General features: G+C 42.5%; 1 protein-coding gene across 8 annotated transcripts in view; it reads left to right on the top strand.

Annotated features, from left to right (window-relative positions):
• Positions 1 to 18,068, top strand: part of LOC124142019 (inositol 1,4,5-trisphosphate receptor type 3-like) — a 244,393-nt gene that overhangs the window by 142,845 nt on the left and 83,480 nt on the right. The window lies entirely within an intron of this gene.

The following is an 18,068-nucleotide window of genomic DNA, read 5'->3' as shown; positions in this document are numbered from 1 at the left end:
TTTGTTATTTGTTAATTTTGAAACAGTATATTGGCTATAAATGAATTTCCGATTGGAACCTGTACACGTTAATGCACAAATGGTGAGTGAAACAAAACCGGTTTTGATATAACACACGTATAATCCCTCTTTTCTCTTAACCTGTGATTGAGTGTGAAGGACAGTTTCAGTTATATCAGGTAGTGCAGGTCTTAGACGATTACCTCCGTGGTCTAGTGGATAGAGCGTCTGCCCGTAGAGCGGAAGGTCGTGGGTTCGATCCCTGGCCGCGTCATACCAAAAGACGTTAAAATATGGTATTTATTGTTACACTGCCTGGCGCTCGGCGTTGAGGAGCTAAAATGAACACTGATCGTCCCTGGTTCACATGTTAAATTGAGGCATGTTATCTCAGTGGGCTAGCACTATGAAACCGGCATTAGTCCGGACGAGTACAAGCAGCCACGCACGTCGCTATAAAAGTGCAATAATCTTGGACGCGACGTTAAACCCCATTTCACCTCATCTCACGTAAGACGTTTACCACTTTGGTGAAACCCACAAGAATGTTGTTGACAATCAGGGCTTGAACATCATGGTCATAGAATTCAGACACGCGTAAAGGACGCAACTCTGTTTATCATCCAAAACTGGCTCCCACAGGAGATATCGCTTGGATGAGATCAAGCAATATCTACACTGTAGATATCGCTGCAATGAAATTACATCACAATGCTTTGCAGACCATTGTGACATCACTGGTTACCATGACGTCACAATCAAATGACATCACTAATGGCTCTGCTACTGAAGCTATTTGCAGTACTTTTTACACTGAAGACACTGCTAATTACTGTCTACAAATTGAAAAAGTTGAAAGAATGATGTTGGATGATAAATAAAATCTCACCCTCGTGTCTTTTGATATCAAATATATCAACACTCGTTGATAAAAGTGGCAAAAATCCTCGGCAAGCCTAGGATTTTTCCACTTTTATCAACTCGTGTTGATATATTTGATATCAAAAGACACTCGGGTGAGATTCTCTGTTTCTCCGGGCCACTCGTGCTGCCTCTCGTGCACTGGTATCAAAGAATAGCATTCAGATGTATTACCTGTATGACATGTGTAATACATTCAGCAATACGAAATATGTCACGCTCATGAATAATTCATTCATAAGCATTTCTCCGATTCAATGGACCACAACAAAAGTACAGTCTATTCACAAATTCGAACTAACGTATCCATATCCAACCCTCAGTAGCGCTCACTTATTCTATCAACCATGCGCGTGTATAGTTCCTTCTGCATATACCGTTACACACAGGCAGGTGTATATATCACCTTACATAAATGGCTACGGAGGGTTTTGGATCATAATGTGAATCGGCATATGTGTTACACCACCATTGATATCAGTGCAAACAGGGAAATGTATTTGTATGTTTGAATTGAAATGTATGTTGGTGATCGTAATTCTTATGTCGTTATCCAAAGGCTTTAAAAAGATGGTACTTGTTGTTATAATGCCTCGCGCTCGGCATTAAGTGGATAATGATTAATCATGGACTGGGCGGCTCGGAGTCAGTATTCTGTGTATAAGTGAGCTAAGACTACAAAATCGGCTTACGCCAAGACTAGTACAAGCAGTCAAATACATGCATGCACGTCTCCGTGATTGAAATAATTTTGAACCCGACGCGACGTTAAAGACTATTTATTGGGTTATATAGTCGGGTTATATGACGTCGAATAAGGGGACGTTTATAAATGTTGTCTGTCAGCTAGTGTAGGGTGGGTGCGAGAAGTCTGCGTGACCCTCCTTCTGTCTGGAGATAAAGTATTGTGACTAGCCCAGCTATCACCAGTATACACGTCTTTCAACAACCCATGATGTATGCAGATACACGTGTTTTAAAATGAAGCCAGACACGCGTGTCTGTCCACAAGCCTTGGTGTATACAGATACGTGTCCACAATCCTTGGTGTATACAGATACGTGTCCACAAGCCTTGGTGTATACAGATACGTGTCAACAATCCTTGGTGTATACAGATACGTGTCCACAAGCCTTGGTGTATACAGATACGTGTCCACAAGCCTTGGTGTATACAGATACGTGTCAACAATCCTTGGTGTATACAGATACGTGTCCACAAGCCTTGGTGTATACAGATACGTGTCCACAAGCCTTGGTGTATACAGATACGTGTCCACAAGCCTTGGTGTATACAGATACGTGTCCACAAGCATTGGTGTATACAGATACGTGTCCACAAGCCTTGGTGTATACAGATACGTGTCCACAAGCCTTGGTGTATACAGATACGTGTCCACAAGCATTGGTGTATACAGATACGTGTCCACAAGCCTTGGTGTATACAGATACGTGTCCACAAGCATTGGTGTATACAGATACGTGTCCACAAGCATTGGTGTATACAGATACGTGTCCACAAGCCTTGGTGTATACAGATACGTGTCCACAAGCATTGGTGTATACAGATACGTGTCCACAAGCCTTGGTGTATACAGATACGTGTCAACAATCCTTGGTGTATACAGATACGTGTCCACAAGCATTGGTGTATACAGATACGTGTCAACAATCCTTGGTGTATACAGATACGTGTCCACAATCCTTGGTGTATACAGATACGTGTCAACAATCCTTGGTGTATACAGATACGTGTCCACAAGCCTTGGTGTATACAGATACGTGTCCACAAGCCTTGGTGTATACAGATACGTGTCCACAAGCCTTGGTGTATACAGATACGTGTCCACAAGCATTGGTGTATACAGATACGTGTCCACAAGCATTGGTGTATACAGATACGTGTCCACAAGCCTTGGTGTATACAGATACGTGTCCACAATCCTTGGTGTATACGGATACGTGTCCACAATCCTTGGTGTATACGGATACGTGTCCACAATCCTTGGTGTATACAGATACGTGTCCACAAGCCTTGGTGTATACAGATACGTGTCCACAAGCCTTGGTGTATACAGATACGTGTCCACAAGCCTTGGTGTATACAGATACGTGTCCACAAGCATTGGTGTATACAGATACGTGTCCACAAGCATTGGTGTATACAGATACGTGTCCACAAGCCTTGGTGTATACAGATACGTGTCCACAAGCCTTGGTGTATACGGATACGTGTCCACAATCCTTGGTGTATACAGATACGTGTCCACAAGCCTTGGTGTATACAGATACGTGTCCACAATCCTTGGTGTATACAGATACGTGTCCACAAGCCTTGGTGTATACAGATACGTGTCCACAATCCTTGGTGTATACAGATACGTGTCCACAAGCCTTGGTGTATACAGATACGTGTCCACAAGCCTTGGTGTATACAGATACGTGTCCACAATCCTTGGTGTATACAGATACGTGTCCACAATCCTTGGTGTATACAGATACGTGTCCACAAGCCTTGGTGTATACAGATACGTGTCCACAATCCTTGGTGTATACAGATACGTGTCCACAAGCCTTGGTGTATACAGATACGTGTCCACAATCCTTGGTGTATACAGATACGTGTCCACAAGCCTTGGTGTATACAGATACGTGTCCACAATCCTTGGTGTATACAGATACGTGTCCACAAGCCTTGGTGTATACAGATACGTGTCCACAATCCTTGGTGTATACAGATACGTGTCCACAATCCTTGGTGTATACAGATACGTGTCCACAATCCTTGGTGTATACAGATACGTGTCCACAAGCCTTGGTGTATACAGATACGTGTCCACAATCCTTGGTGTATACAGATACGTGTCCACAAGCCTTGGTGTATACAGATACGTGTCCACAATCCTTGGTGTATACAGATACGTGTCCACAAGCCTTGGTGTATACAGATACGTGTCCACAAGCATTGGTGTATACAGATACGTGTCCACAAGCCTTGGTGTATACAGATACGTGTCCACAAGCCTTGGTGTATACAGATACGTGTCCACAAGCCTTGGTGTATACAGATACGTGTCCACAAGCATTGGTGTATACAGATACGTGTCCACAATCCTTGGTGTATACAGATACGTGTCCACAAGCCTTGGTGTATACAGATACGTGTCCACAAGCATTGGTGTATACAGATACGTGTCCACAATCCTTGGTGTATACAGATACGTGTCCACAATCCTTGGTGTATACAGATACGTGTCCACAAGCATTGGTGTATACAGATACGTGTCCACAAGCATTGGTGTATACAGATACGTGTCCACAAGCCTTGGTGTATACAGATACGTGTCCACAAGCATTGGTGTATACAGATACGTGTCCACAATCCTTGGTGTATACAGATACGTCTCCACAATCCTTGGTGTATACAGATACGTGTCCACAATCCTTGGTGTATACAGATACGTGTCCACAAGCCTTGGTGTATACAGATACGTGTCCACAAGCCTTGGTGTATACAGATACGTGTCCACAAGCCTTGGTGTATACAGATACGTGTCCACAAGCATTGGTGTATACAGATACGTGTCCACAATCCTTGGTGTATACAGATACGTGTCCACAAGCCTTGGTGTATACAGATACGTGTCCACAATCCTTGGTGTATACAGATACGTGTCCACAATCCTTGGTGTATACAGATACGTGTCCACAATCCTTGGTGTATACAGATACGTGTCCACAAGCATTGGTGTATACAGATACGTGTCCACAAGCATTGGTGTATACAGATACGTGTCCACAAGCCTTGGTGTATACAGATACGTGTCCACAAGCATTGGTGTATACAGATACGTGTCCACAATCCTTGGTGTATACAGATACGTCTCCACAATCCTTGGTGTATACAGATACGTGTCCACAATCCTTGGTGTATACAGATACGTGTCCACAAGCCTTGGTGTATACAGATACGTGTCCACAAGCCTTGGTGTATACAGATACGTGTCCACAAGCCTTGGTGTATACAGATACGTGTCCACAAGCCTTGGTGTATACAGATACGTGTCCACAAGCCTTGGTGTATACAGATACGTGTCCACAATCCTTGGTGTATACAGATACACGTGTCCACAATCCTTGGTGTATACAGATACGTGTCCACAATCCTTGGTGTATACAGATACGTGTCCACAATCCTTGGTGTATACGGATACGTGTCCACAATCCTTGGTGTATACGGATACGTGTCCACAATCCTTGGTGTATACGGATACGTGTCCACAATCCTTGGTGTATACGGATACGTGTCCACAATCCTTGGTGTATACAGATACACGTGTCCACAATCCTTGGTGTTTACAAATACACGTGTCCACAAAACTTGGTGTATACAGATACGTGTCCACAAGCATTGGTGTATACAGATACGTGTCCACAATCCTTGGTGTATACAGATACGTGTCCACAAGCCTTGGTGTATACAGATACGTGTCCACAAGCATTGGTGTATACAGATACGTGTCCACAATCCTTGGTGTATACAGATACGTGTCCACAAGCCTTGGTGTATACAGATACGTGTCCACAATCCTTGGTGTATACAGATACGTGTCCACAATCCTTGGTGTATACGGATACGTGTCCACAATCCTTGGTGTATACGGATACGTGTCCACAATCCTTGGTGTATACGGATACGTGTCCACAATCCTTGGTGTATACGGATACGTGTCCACAATCCTTGGTGTATACAGATACACGTGTCCACAATCCTTGGTGTTTACAAATACACGTGTCCACAAAACTTGGTGTATACAGATACACGTGTCCACAATCCTTGGTGTATACAAATACACGTGTCCACAATCCTTGGTGTATATAGATACACGTGTCCACAATCCTTGGTGTTTACAAATACACGTTTCCAAAACCCTTCATTTTGTACTCGCGATCGGAACACACTCGCATGTGTCTACTGACATTGCCGTTTGTCGGTAGTCTTTCTCACCTGCTGAATACAAACAGGCAGCATATGGATGTTCTCTTTTTCACAGCTCAGACATATTGAATACTCCACCCTGTTTCCTGAAACAATGTTCCTAGGCGTTCTTTTTCATACGTCATGTCAACTTTGTCGACAAGTCAGTTGTTGTCGTCTGTAACGCCACCGAGAGTGATGTACGCAGCATCTGCCACGTGGTCTTCACCGCGACCGACGTTGAAAAGCGTCAACGGTTACGCCGACTCCGGTTCAAGAAATAACGATTAACCCTGGTTTGGTAAAAGCATTACCCCACATACTAAGCTCCACTAATTGCAATGGGGCACTAGGGCAGAGAAACAACGGTGGCAAAACATTTGATGTTTACGACCGGCTGATACACGATTGACGTTGATTGACGTGTCTGTGTACTCACCGAAATGCATTGTCTCCGAGGAATTATCACACTTCTATTCAGTGCTTCCACAACTATAGTGTGCCTTGTCATTAAGTACTGGCATTGTTGTGTTTATATCACCTTCCTTGGGCAATTATGTCTAAAATGATTAACAACCTGAGGTAAAGTCACTGCGCCTGGCTTCCTGACATACAAACATTATATACTACTCAAAAGAAGTTAAGGATCACCCGATTCTTTCATAATGGTAAAGTTAATCTGTCATGACATGAGGGCGGTCGGGTAGCCTAGTGGTTAAAGCGTTCGCTCGTCACGCCGAAGACCCGGGTTCGAATCCCGACATGGGTACAATGTGTGAAGCCCATTTCTGGTGTCCCCCGCCGTGATATTGCTGGAATATTGCTAAAAGCGGCGTAAAACCATACTCACTCACTCACTCACTGTCATGACATGAGAGATTAACTATAGTAATATGAAAATCAGGTGATCCTTAACTTCTTTTGAGTAGTATAATACAGTTATAGAAAGTTCCACCTCATCACCGACTAAGAGCTGTGGAAATTGTTGCAGACATTCCAACACATGCTAGCTCAATAAAACGTTACCTTTTCGTCATTGGAAATATCAAGTAAGGATAAGAATTTATGGATAAACAACTTTGTTACAATTAAGAGCAACGTTTCGGTGTAGGTTCTAACACCGTTATTAAGTACTTGCTCCTCCTTACTTAGTACTCCAACTTCTAAATGCCTATCAAAGAAGTTATTGGAAATATCGCTGTTTCTAAGTGAAAATTCCTAAATAAAAGCAACAAAACAATTTCCATAATCAGAAATATCTGCTAAAAGCAGTCAGTTCTTTGATTCCGGGGCGGTCGGGAAGCCTGGATAACGACATAAGCATTACGATCACCAACATACATTTCAATTCAAACATACAAATACATTTCCCTGTTTGCACTGATATCAATGGTGGTGTAACACATATGCCGATTCACATTATGACCCAAAACCCTCCGTAGCCTAGTGGTTAAAGCGTTCGCTGGTCACGCCGAAAACCCGGGATCGATTCCCGACATGGGTACAGTGTGTGAAGCCCTTTTCTGGTGTCCCCCGCCGTGATATTGCTGGAATATTGCTAAAAGCGGCGTAAAACCTACCTCACTCACTCATTCACTCTTTGATCCCGACTGTCATAAGCACTATCAATTAGCGGTGATACCATTTTAACATACCCTGCCCTACCGGTGGCACCCGTCACAAACACATGCATAGGCAGGTCCATTGTTCCCCTGATCAATCACGGGGACGTATGGTACAAGTTAAACAAGGGAATTGCACCAAGCATCATTTTTGACACTGATGCCACATACTTTTGAAATGTCCTCCACATGTCTACCCCCAAAAAATTGAAAACCTTACAAAGTCCTTAACTGCTGGAACCTAGGCACAGATGGTGTCCATGAGGATGTCTACTTTTTGCCTAAATGTCCTTTCCCCATATTTCATTTAGATGTTATCTGAGGAAGTCAAGCATTTATATGTTGTTTACTATGTAAACTTCAGATGCCATTTAATGTCATTTTTGAGAAATATTCCGAACCTTTGAAGATAGTGAAGTAACCAACATATATTGATAAATATCTCATGGCTAAAGGAATTAACGTTTTGACAGAATTTTTATCAAAGATGCCCAGAGGGTTCATAACAATACTCCCGATTTTCAAAGAATAACTGGATGGGCCTAATGTATTTCGTTGTGAATCTTACATCCCACTTGTCAATGCATGTGTTCAGGTGAGAAATCCAGTCACACGCTGTGCGTTTATGAAGTGTACTAAGGCTACCTAAAGCATCATAAAGTCAGTGTGTCAATTGTGGGAGATAGTTAATAGTGTCGTAAACGTTATAGACACGTATACAGACGCAGGAACTATTTTCTTGTCATTGTTCAATCTTTATGAATCACGACACGAAATATTCCAACTATTTGTTATCATTTATTTCTTGAAGGGTTTTAATATATAAGTATAAATACCACCGAACAACGCCCTGCACATACTTTCATAAACGTAAAATGAAAATTAAATTTGAAACACAATCTATTACTTTTCCCACCGAGGCTTATTTCAGCAATAAAAAAACGTAACGGGGGATCAATATATCAAAGAAAAAAACGTTTAACTTCACAGGTCAGACACGTTCACATATTTCCTTTATTTCGCCAGACTGTTTCAAAAAACACTTTAAACACCCTTTCCATTTTAGACCACCAACCCCTTTTCTAGTGAAAAGGAAGCATTAAATTCGAAATAGCCTGTTTTATATTAAGTTTACCAAGCCAGCCGAAAATAAGTGCCCACGCACCTGTCAGTATATCTGTTAAAAGATATATATTCTGTTACGTTCTGTTTGGAAACAAGCTGTCTTTGAAGGCATCTTCGTGAGAAACTGACAGTGTTTTGTTTACCATCCTAATTGCCTCGCTTGTTTGTGGACACGATCTGCCCCCCTCGCGGTATCACGCCGACGCGCTGCATATTGTATGTTACGACGTCGTGATCGGCATCCCATCTTCAACATCGACAGCAGCGTCTGTTACAACCGTGTTCTTTATCTTTTAAAGCTGAGATCCCATATGATGGAAACTGGAAGCAAGTTGGTCCGAAATGTCTGGTCGAGGTTTGTCAGGGTTAAACAGAAAATAGACACATTTGTCTTGATTTCTTAATGCAGGCTAATAGGTCCCTGTTATAAATCAGGAATTACTTAGAGTTTGTACTTGCTTGCTTCACTCCGTGTTTTAGAAAGCCTACGTGATGCTCAATATCTAACAACGATGGTAATTGTTGTATATATATTTCTTTAGTAGACTGTACATTGGATAGAATTGTTCGACCAGTGTGTTTGCATGTGTACTGTCACAACTGCACACTGTTGTGATATTTTGTTTTGGTTTCAAAATCTTACGGGACCATTGGCAGTGTTCTATGGATATTCATAAATTACATTATCATCAGGACTAAAGCCAGTACTCAGCATCCTCGTTAGTCCAGGGACCTCGGTAGCCCGCACCTCGGCAGCCCGCACCTCGGCTTGTGGGCGAGCTTAATGAGAATGTCTGTTTTATGATACTGTCTCATCTGATAATGCGCCCAAGCCATACCTTAAACCATTCGTAAAGCGCTACATTATTACCACAGTCAAATTCTCAGCTCCCTGGGGAGTACATAACCTTGCGACCCGTGAAGACTCCGGGGTAGAATAGGTCTTCAGCAACCCATGCTTGCCGTAAAAGGTGACTATACTTGTCGTAATAGGCGATTATGCTTGTCGTAAAAGGCGACTAACGGGATCGGGTGGTTAGACTCGCTGACTTGGTTGATGCATGTCATCGATCCCAATTGCGTGGATCGATGCTCATGATATCAATCACTGGATTGTGTGGTCCATACTCGATTATTTACAGACCGCCGTCATATAGCTAGAATATTGCTGAGTGCAACATAACCTTGCGCCTCACATGCAACTTGGGTTAACTTCACATTATCATCTCGTTCTACCGGGTACCCATTCACTGCTGAGTGGACAGAAGCACATTTCGAACAAAGTCACTTGGCTGAGGAGACGCCACATGTGCTCAGTGTTGGACAAGACCGCCTCCGTGGTCTTGTGGTAGAGCGTCCGCCCGGAGAGCGGAAGGTCCAGGGTTCGATCCCGGGCCGCGTCATACAAAAAGACGTTAAAAGATTGTACTTGTTGTTACCTTGTCTGGCGCTCGGCATTAAGGGGCTAAAACAAGGACTGGTCGGCTCGGAGTCAGTATACTGTGTCTGAGTGGGGTATTCACGTTAAACGGCGGCATGGTATCTCAGTGAGCTAGCACTATAAATCGGCATCAGTCCGGACTAGTACAAGCAGCCACACACACACACACATACACGTGCATGCACGTTGCTATATAAGTACAATAATCTTGGACGCGACGTTAAACCCAATTTCACCTCACCTCAGTGTTGGACAAGAACGAGACACGGCCACCCATCCAGCTACTCTCCGCAATTAACGTTGCGTAACTTCGCCTGATTTGTTGACCTGTGCGCTGTGTTCATGTTGTACTCAGGACCACCTGCCACCATGATTCCATACTTCAATGATCGACACAATAAAGACTCTTCCAACTGTCCACACTGTGCAGGGTCCGGATTAATGAGGTTTCACGACCCCCCACAGGTTATTTGATGTTTGACAAAGATCTCATCATGTCATGCACATTGATTATTTACCCGCTGTCAAGATCATTTGTTTCGTATACATTTTCCACTGTGTTTTTACATTGCACACAGTCAGAAGTACATTTTATTTCTCGGAATGACGCAAAAAAGTCATAATTGATACCTGGAGCACCATCTGTGTAGCGCTGTTTTGAAATTAGACTGTAGGTGTTTGTTTTACAGCGCATCTCTTGATACCGCGTTAAGCGCACATGTAAATAGATTTCGGTTTTACTGGGCGGCTCGACGAACAAGTGCTACCGATAAACACTCCCATATTGTAGCGGGTAAACTATGTAGATAAGGACAGCCGGTGGGTGTTGACAGGCGATGCAGTTTAACTCATGCCGATCCTCTTGAACCACGTGACACATGACCTATGACCTGCAGCAACCGCCGGGTCACGGTGACCGCTGGCAAATGTCTGGAGTGCGTCTATAAACACAACAATGTTTCAATCTGGAATAAGAGTGTGCACGTTGTTTCGATACATGCATTTGATGTATATTCACAGAAGCAGTGTTTACACACACACCTGGTGTAATCAGTGGATTTTCAAGGAGATATCATTGTTGTCGAGTCACGAAATAAACACGACGCTCTTTCTATCCACGGACTTGTTTTGAGCGTTCTGTGTTGCATGCGTAACCGGTGACATTATCACGATAAAGGAGGTGGGTGGTGATTGTATAGGTGATTAGAAGCAGACGAAGACGTATGTTTGAATGGTGAGAAAGCTCCCCCCCCCCCCCCCCCCCTCCCCCCTTTCACTTTTGACCTATAAAAAAAAAAAAGACGTGGAGGCCTAAACTCAAGTCTGTTCAAGTATGACATTTAAACTAATTATACTGGCTTCTAACAAAATATGTGTAACTGTCCAATTGTTATTAAAATCATCATTATTATTGATGATAATTATTTTTATCGTTTGACAGTTACACATATTTTGTTTTAAGCTATAGTACGATTTAAACATGGTTTTTTTTAAGGAGAATAAATACTCGGGTTAATATATAGTATCATGTACGTTGCTTAAGCGATAGGCATTCTTAGTTCCTCAATTATGAAGGGATTTGCAAACGCTTTCAACATTTCATATTTTATGTACCCAGGTATACGTAATGTTAAGGAGTGCCGCGAGTACTGAACGCGCTCAGATGTTATAATTAACGATAGGGACACGGGTGACCCAGTCGTGTGAGGCGCTGAAATCAGAGTTGCGTCCCCTTGGCGTACCAGGCACCTGATCGTAGGTTCCAATCCCAGCTTCGACCTGATTATGCTTCTTGGTTTGTCAGACCCTTAACCCTGCCCGTAGGGTTCACCAAAGCGGTAATTATCTGAGACCTGCATTACTACGGGCTTTCCTCCACATCGGACACACCGTCATATAACTGGAATACTTCTCGAAGCGACGTGACGCCGAACTAGCCTAGTCGAAGTGATCCAATACATGGAGGGGGCACGGGTGGCCCAGTCGTCTAGGGCGCCGCGATTCGCTGTGCAGACTTGCGTCCCTTGGGCACGCCAGAAACCTATGATTGTGGGTTCGAATCCCAGTTCGCCCCGATTATGTATCTAGGTTTGTCAGCACCGTACCCGTGGTCGTGGGTTTCACCGAAGTGGTAAACGTCTGAGACCTGCATCACTTCGGGCTTTCCTCCCACAATAAGCTGGCACGCCTTGATATGACTGGAATACTGTTAAAAGCGGCGTTAAACCCAACTCACTCACTCACTAACCCAATACATGGATAAGTCGTATTGTTCATAGAAAAATGCTCTACCTCAGCGAGGTTGCGAAAGTCGTAGCTTAAACTCCCACAAGTCCGACTATACTTTCATTGTTAAAACACTATCCGTATTTGTGCACCTTTCCGAAGGCACGTATTTACGGTGACAGATTAACACATGTTAAAAACGGATTTCGCGCATATGTTACGTTTCCAGGCTAGTCTGGCATCACCCGTGCTAATATCTGATTATTTCTGATATATGATTATAACGTCTGGCGTTGACGTCATATATATAATAACCGGTCGTATACAGGGGAATATGGATCTTTTATTGACATAATTATTATCGTCACCGAGTTTTTCACTTATACGGTCATAAAACAAAACGGGAATCGTCATGTTTGAACATTTGGAGGTGTGACAGTTTGTCCATATATCGTTTCGTTATCGTGTAGGTTACAGGAAGTTACCGTGTAATACATTATGGTGATCAATAGAATGTCATCCACTTGTCGGTTAACTAATCCATATATCCTCGAAACATCCTTATTTAATACTTTCGGACCACATGGCCAAACAGTAAAGCACCATCTGTTTCAAGAGGCGATTGTGATTGGTTGTAACATTAACCTATAGTTAGCGGTTTGATTGTCAGGACGGTTATGTATGCTTAAACTGCAAGGGCATTCTTTCGCCCTGATTTTAAAGAAGAAACTTAAAAAACGATTCCAACTCAAGTCAAGAATGATTTGGCAAATATATACTACTCAAAAGAAGTTAAGGATCACCTGATTCTTTCATATTACCATAGTTAATCTCTCCTGTCATGACAGATTAATTTTACCATTATGAAAGAATCGGGTGATCCTTAACTTCTTTTGAGTAGTATATAGAATTCCTCAGTTCTCGCTTGCAATTAAGCTTTGGTCTTGGCTTAATTTGGATTAACTTTTTACTTTGTAGAAATATATTTTAGAATAAGATAACTTTATTTCTGGGACATTGTAATGAGAGCCCAGGGTGGAACTAAGACATTGGCTCTGTGTAATTATTATAGAGTTGCAAGCCTCAATACAAACTAAACAATGAGCCAGTAGACAAAAACATTTGCTCAACTGAATTATCCCGAACTTGCGTCTCTTCTAAAACGATCGGAATTTTTTTTATATATAACACATACACAACCCACCTCGTGAGAACACACCCACTGGCAGGGGAAAAGATAGGGCGTGGCAGAGCCGGTCAGGGGTGGCTGTTTGTATTTGATTCGTTAAATGACTGAACGTCAATGATCGGCCTTAGGTGTTGACAACCACTAACAAAAGTCACACAAACAGCTTGAAGCTGGATTTAGTCGGCTGACCAACTGTTTCTGTGTGGCTTTTGTTGGAACACTGTCTTCTGGATTAACGTCATCTCTGTAATCAAGTTTTATCAAATTATACGCTGACATTAAAGTCGTTATCTGTATAGTGCATTCCCTGCACAAGCCGTACCCAGTTAACAGGTTTGAAGAAAACACAGAAATAAAATAAACGTACATGTGCTGCGGAACCCCTTGAATTATCTCCCCAGCTGCCCGTCCATGTCATACGTACAGGTTCAATTTGGAAATGTCATTAATAGTTTGCGAAGCTGTTTCTCGTAAATGCGATGTTTATCAACATTTTGTATATTGATGCGTGTTGGAAGATCGTGAACATATCCCTGCTTCCACGATGCATGTTGAAACGCATGAACCGATTTGCCATTGAACGTCCAAGTTATGTAACCTTCAAACGGTTGAAAAAATTAATTCCCTTGTCACCTTTCAGAGAAAATAATTTGACATTTTGAATTTAAGAGCGGGTACTATTTAAACATTTACAACAAAAAGGGACAGCATTCGGCTATGCATGTTGACACATCAGAATAGTGTTTACTTCTCCAGGTCTCTACCACCATGTGGTACAAACAACCACAACGCCATCTGTCGCTTGTTTTCTGTCTAAAGTGATTTTCTTTTGTTTGTGTTGGCTTTACTCTTATTAAGAGAACCTCAGTTTCGTAATTCCCATTATTTGAACATTTCTTTAGCTGTAGAATTATTAAAGGTTTTGTCCATTTGAAGTTTGACTATGTAGATAATTTTTTCATTCTTTCAGAAAGACCCCAACCTGTAATTTGTATTCAACTTATTTCAGTAGATTGAGTGACTATTGTTTTTCGCCGCTTTTAGCAATATTCCAGCAATATCACGGCGGGGGACACCAGAAATGGGCTTCACACATTGTACCCATGTCGGGAATCGAACCCGGGTCTTCGGCGTGGCGAGCGAATGCTTTAACCGCTTGGCTACCCGACCGCCCCTATTTCAGTAGAACTTGGTTGGATAATGTTTTGAAATGACGGATATCGATTGATTCAGATATCTTCCAGTTTCTCAACGACTTCTAGATCCGAGTGTTCGACATGCTCTTTGACTATGTGACTCTAACAGGGGATTATCGTTCTTGATGAAACTCCCAATGCCTTGATGTGGGCATCTTGACAACTGGTCTTTAGTACTGGAAGATAAACCATTTTGTAACATGTTTTGTTATGACACAAAATCATTATTATGAGAGAGTGACTAATGTCTTACGCCGCTTTCCAATAGGTCTTCAGCAACCCATGCTTGTCGTAAGAGGCGACTAACGGGATTGGCTGGTCAGGCTCGCTGACTTGGTTGATGCATGTCATCGTTTTCCAATTGCGTAGATCGATCGATGCTCATGTCAATCACTGGATTGTCTGGTCCAGACTCGATTATTTACAGAAAGCCGTCATATAGCTGGGATATTGCTGAGTACACACAAACAAACAAAGAGTGGAAGGAGTAATTGGACTTGATAAAAATGGGAATATTTGTTCCCAGAATGACAGGACAGGGTATCCTGAGTTGTGTCCCTCAACTGTTCCTGTTTCGTATCCGAGATGCGCCACGATTCCTACTTTTCATTCAGCCCTCTCAGTATTTGACCCCCAGCATCCTTGTGAAGCGATGTGACTTTGCTCACATGCACATTGTGTTTTTTGTCAGTTGCACATCTTGTATGCAAACAGCTCACCTCGTTTCTGTCTTCACCGCCTAATTATTTCCCCAACGAGGCCATTTTGTCCGTGACACTTCCGGTGATAAGCCATGATCTACACAAACGGCTTTTTACCCTTGGGCACATCAGCTCATCAGAAAGGCCTCGGCGATTGCTGTAAATGTAATCAAGACGAAATTAGCTCGACAATTCATACATCACACACTCCTTGTTCACTGAGTGTGTAACTTGGGTTTAACGCCTCTTTGGACAGTATTTCAGTTATATCAGCTTGATATTGAGGAAAGTCCAAAGTGATGCAGGTTTTAGATGTTTACCACCTTTTGGAAACCCACGAGCACGGGAATGGTGGTGGCAAACCTAGAAACATAATTGGGCCGAACCGAGATTCGAACCCACGATCATGGGATTCTGGCGTGTGACACGAGAGGTGGAATCTGATTGGTCCATAGGAGAGGCTTAGAAGGGACATAACTGGTTATAGCCACTGGTGGCGCTACGATCGAGCCCAGCAATTCCAGCCTAGTTCGGCAATGGTGGAAACTCGACTTTTATAGTCAGTTAACTCTGTTGCCTCGGGAAGATGAGCGAACTGCGGCGCTGGTTCATTATCAACAGTAGATTGGGTAATGGATTAAAACACTCTCCTTGCTTTAAACAAGTTGCAATCTTTGTAATCAGTAAAGCTAATCGTATATTTACATTGTCTTGCTTGAAAATACTTTCAGGCACCATTCGGTGCAAACTGAAGATGGTAGAGGCGTGTAAGCAGATGATGGCAGGAGTGGTGCTTGTTATCACATCCTGGTACTGACGTGTGCACTCGCTGCACCATCTGTCATAGCTATGTTCCTCCCAGTGTGTTAGGGGATACCTCACAGCTCTGACATAAATCAGTTAACGCTCATTCAGATAACAAATAGGGCACGGGTGGCCCCGCCATAATTCTCTGTGCAGAGTTGCGTCCTTTAGTGTGCCAGGATCCTATGATGTGGGTTTGAATGCCAGTTTCACCTTGATTATGATCGATGGTTTGTCAGCGTCATACCAATGCTCGTAATTTTCAACGAAGTGGTATTAAACTGCCCCAATTCTGGATTTCCTCACACATCAAGCGGACACGTTGTGATACAACTGAAATTCCTTTCAAAACGGCTCTGAGCCTATTCACGTACTTTTTGTTCATGAAACCAAACGTGTCCTTGCTATTCCTCTTTAGTCAAAAGTAACCGATCGGTTCTAACCTTTGCCGCGTCATCCAAGACATGGGGCTTCCCAAACACTTGATACAATGCCTGTATGTATGGCAGGCGAGCCCTCGCTCTCTCAGACTTCCTGTAGACTTTCTATTATTGACTCTGCTCAATTGGAACCGACTAGTAACGGAAATGTTGCCTTGGCTTTCAGCGAAGGTTTTCGTAAGTCTGGCAGTTCCTGAGAATGCGTATAATATTCCTTAAATCTCTTGAGGAAGAACGCAGTTGGATCCCATAGTAACAGTAACGCTACCTTGATTTGAAAAGATGTTTTGTTGATAGAGCCTCGTGTTAGAATAGTATACCTATGCCTTGTCCAATGTTATACCCAGTTGCGTGACGGAGTCTATACGTGTTCCTATGTGACTAGGTCAACATTTAGTCTATGAAATCTTATATTACACTATACAAATATTTTTCCCGATGCTGATTTGCTGGCTATACTTACTTTTGTATACATATCTAGATTGGGTTTTTTTCCATAAAAAAATGGTGCAGGACTTATGTGATATCTGTGTGATAAATGTAATATCTATAATATATTCGTTTTATATGTAATACATGTTATATACTGGGCGGGTAAGACATATATGATATACAAGTACGCATCATGCGGCATGACTGCAGCATCTAATAGAACAACGCGAATGTTTACAATATTGGTTATAAGCAAAAAATGTAAAAACACTTTCACAAGATGCGTCACATTATCGTTTTGGTATTTACAAAAAAAACGCCATAGAAATGTATCACAAATACATACCAACAACTCTTCAAGCATATTTAACGCCTTGAAGACTAAATGTCACCTTTTCAATGATACTATTTTATAGTTCGCAGAGGATGCTAAATGTTAAAGTCCAGGGAGGTGACGGGCTGTCTGAATTAAATGCTCTAGTAACATTGTTGGACTTACGGGAATACTGCAGGAATTTCTTTATCATCAAAAACACGGAACAGCAGCCAAGTTGAAGAGACAAACCTATTGGAAATGCAGAGGTGTCTGGTGCTCTTAGAGATGGGCGGGGGGCAGTGGTGATACCATGCAATCATTTATGTGAAGCAGGCATCGCTCTCCGATCTGGGATCGTGCATTTCCCCAGTGTGTATACGTTACTTATCAGGGGCGTTGGGTTACATGTAGAAGCCGCGCTGAAACCTGTTAGCGTAATTTAGTTAAAATAATCAAATTTACAGGGAAAGATATTGATGGTTGAAGAGCTGTCCGGAATGCCATACATTCCGCATCTTACCATTAACTAAATTCCTGCATTTATCTCAAGCCTCCATTCATATAATTCTCAAGAACTATTTCTATATATATATAAAGAGAGAATCTACAATAAAGAACAAAATGGTAAATCACGTGGCATGTCGGGTAATACGAGTTGAATGTAGGCATGCTCTGTGC

This window comes from Haliotis rufescens, unplaced genomic scaffold (assembly GCF_023055435.1).
Source record: "Haliotis rufescens isolate VD_foot unplaced genomic scaffold, xgHalRufe1.0.p SCAF_17, whole genome shotgun sequence".
Taxonomy (NCBI): domain Eukaryota; kingdom Metazoa; phylum Mollusca; class Gastropoda; order Lepetellida; family Haliotidae; genus Haliotis; species Haliotis rufescens.
This window is presented reverse-complemented; position numbering and strand designations above follow the sequence as displayed.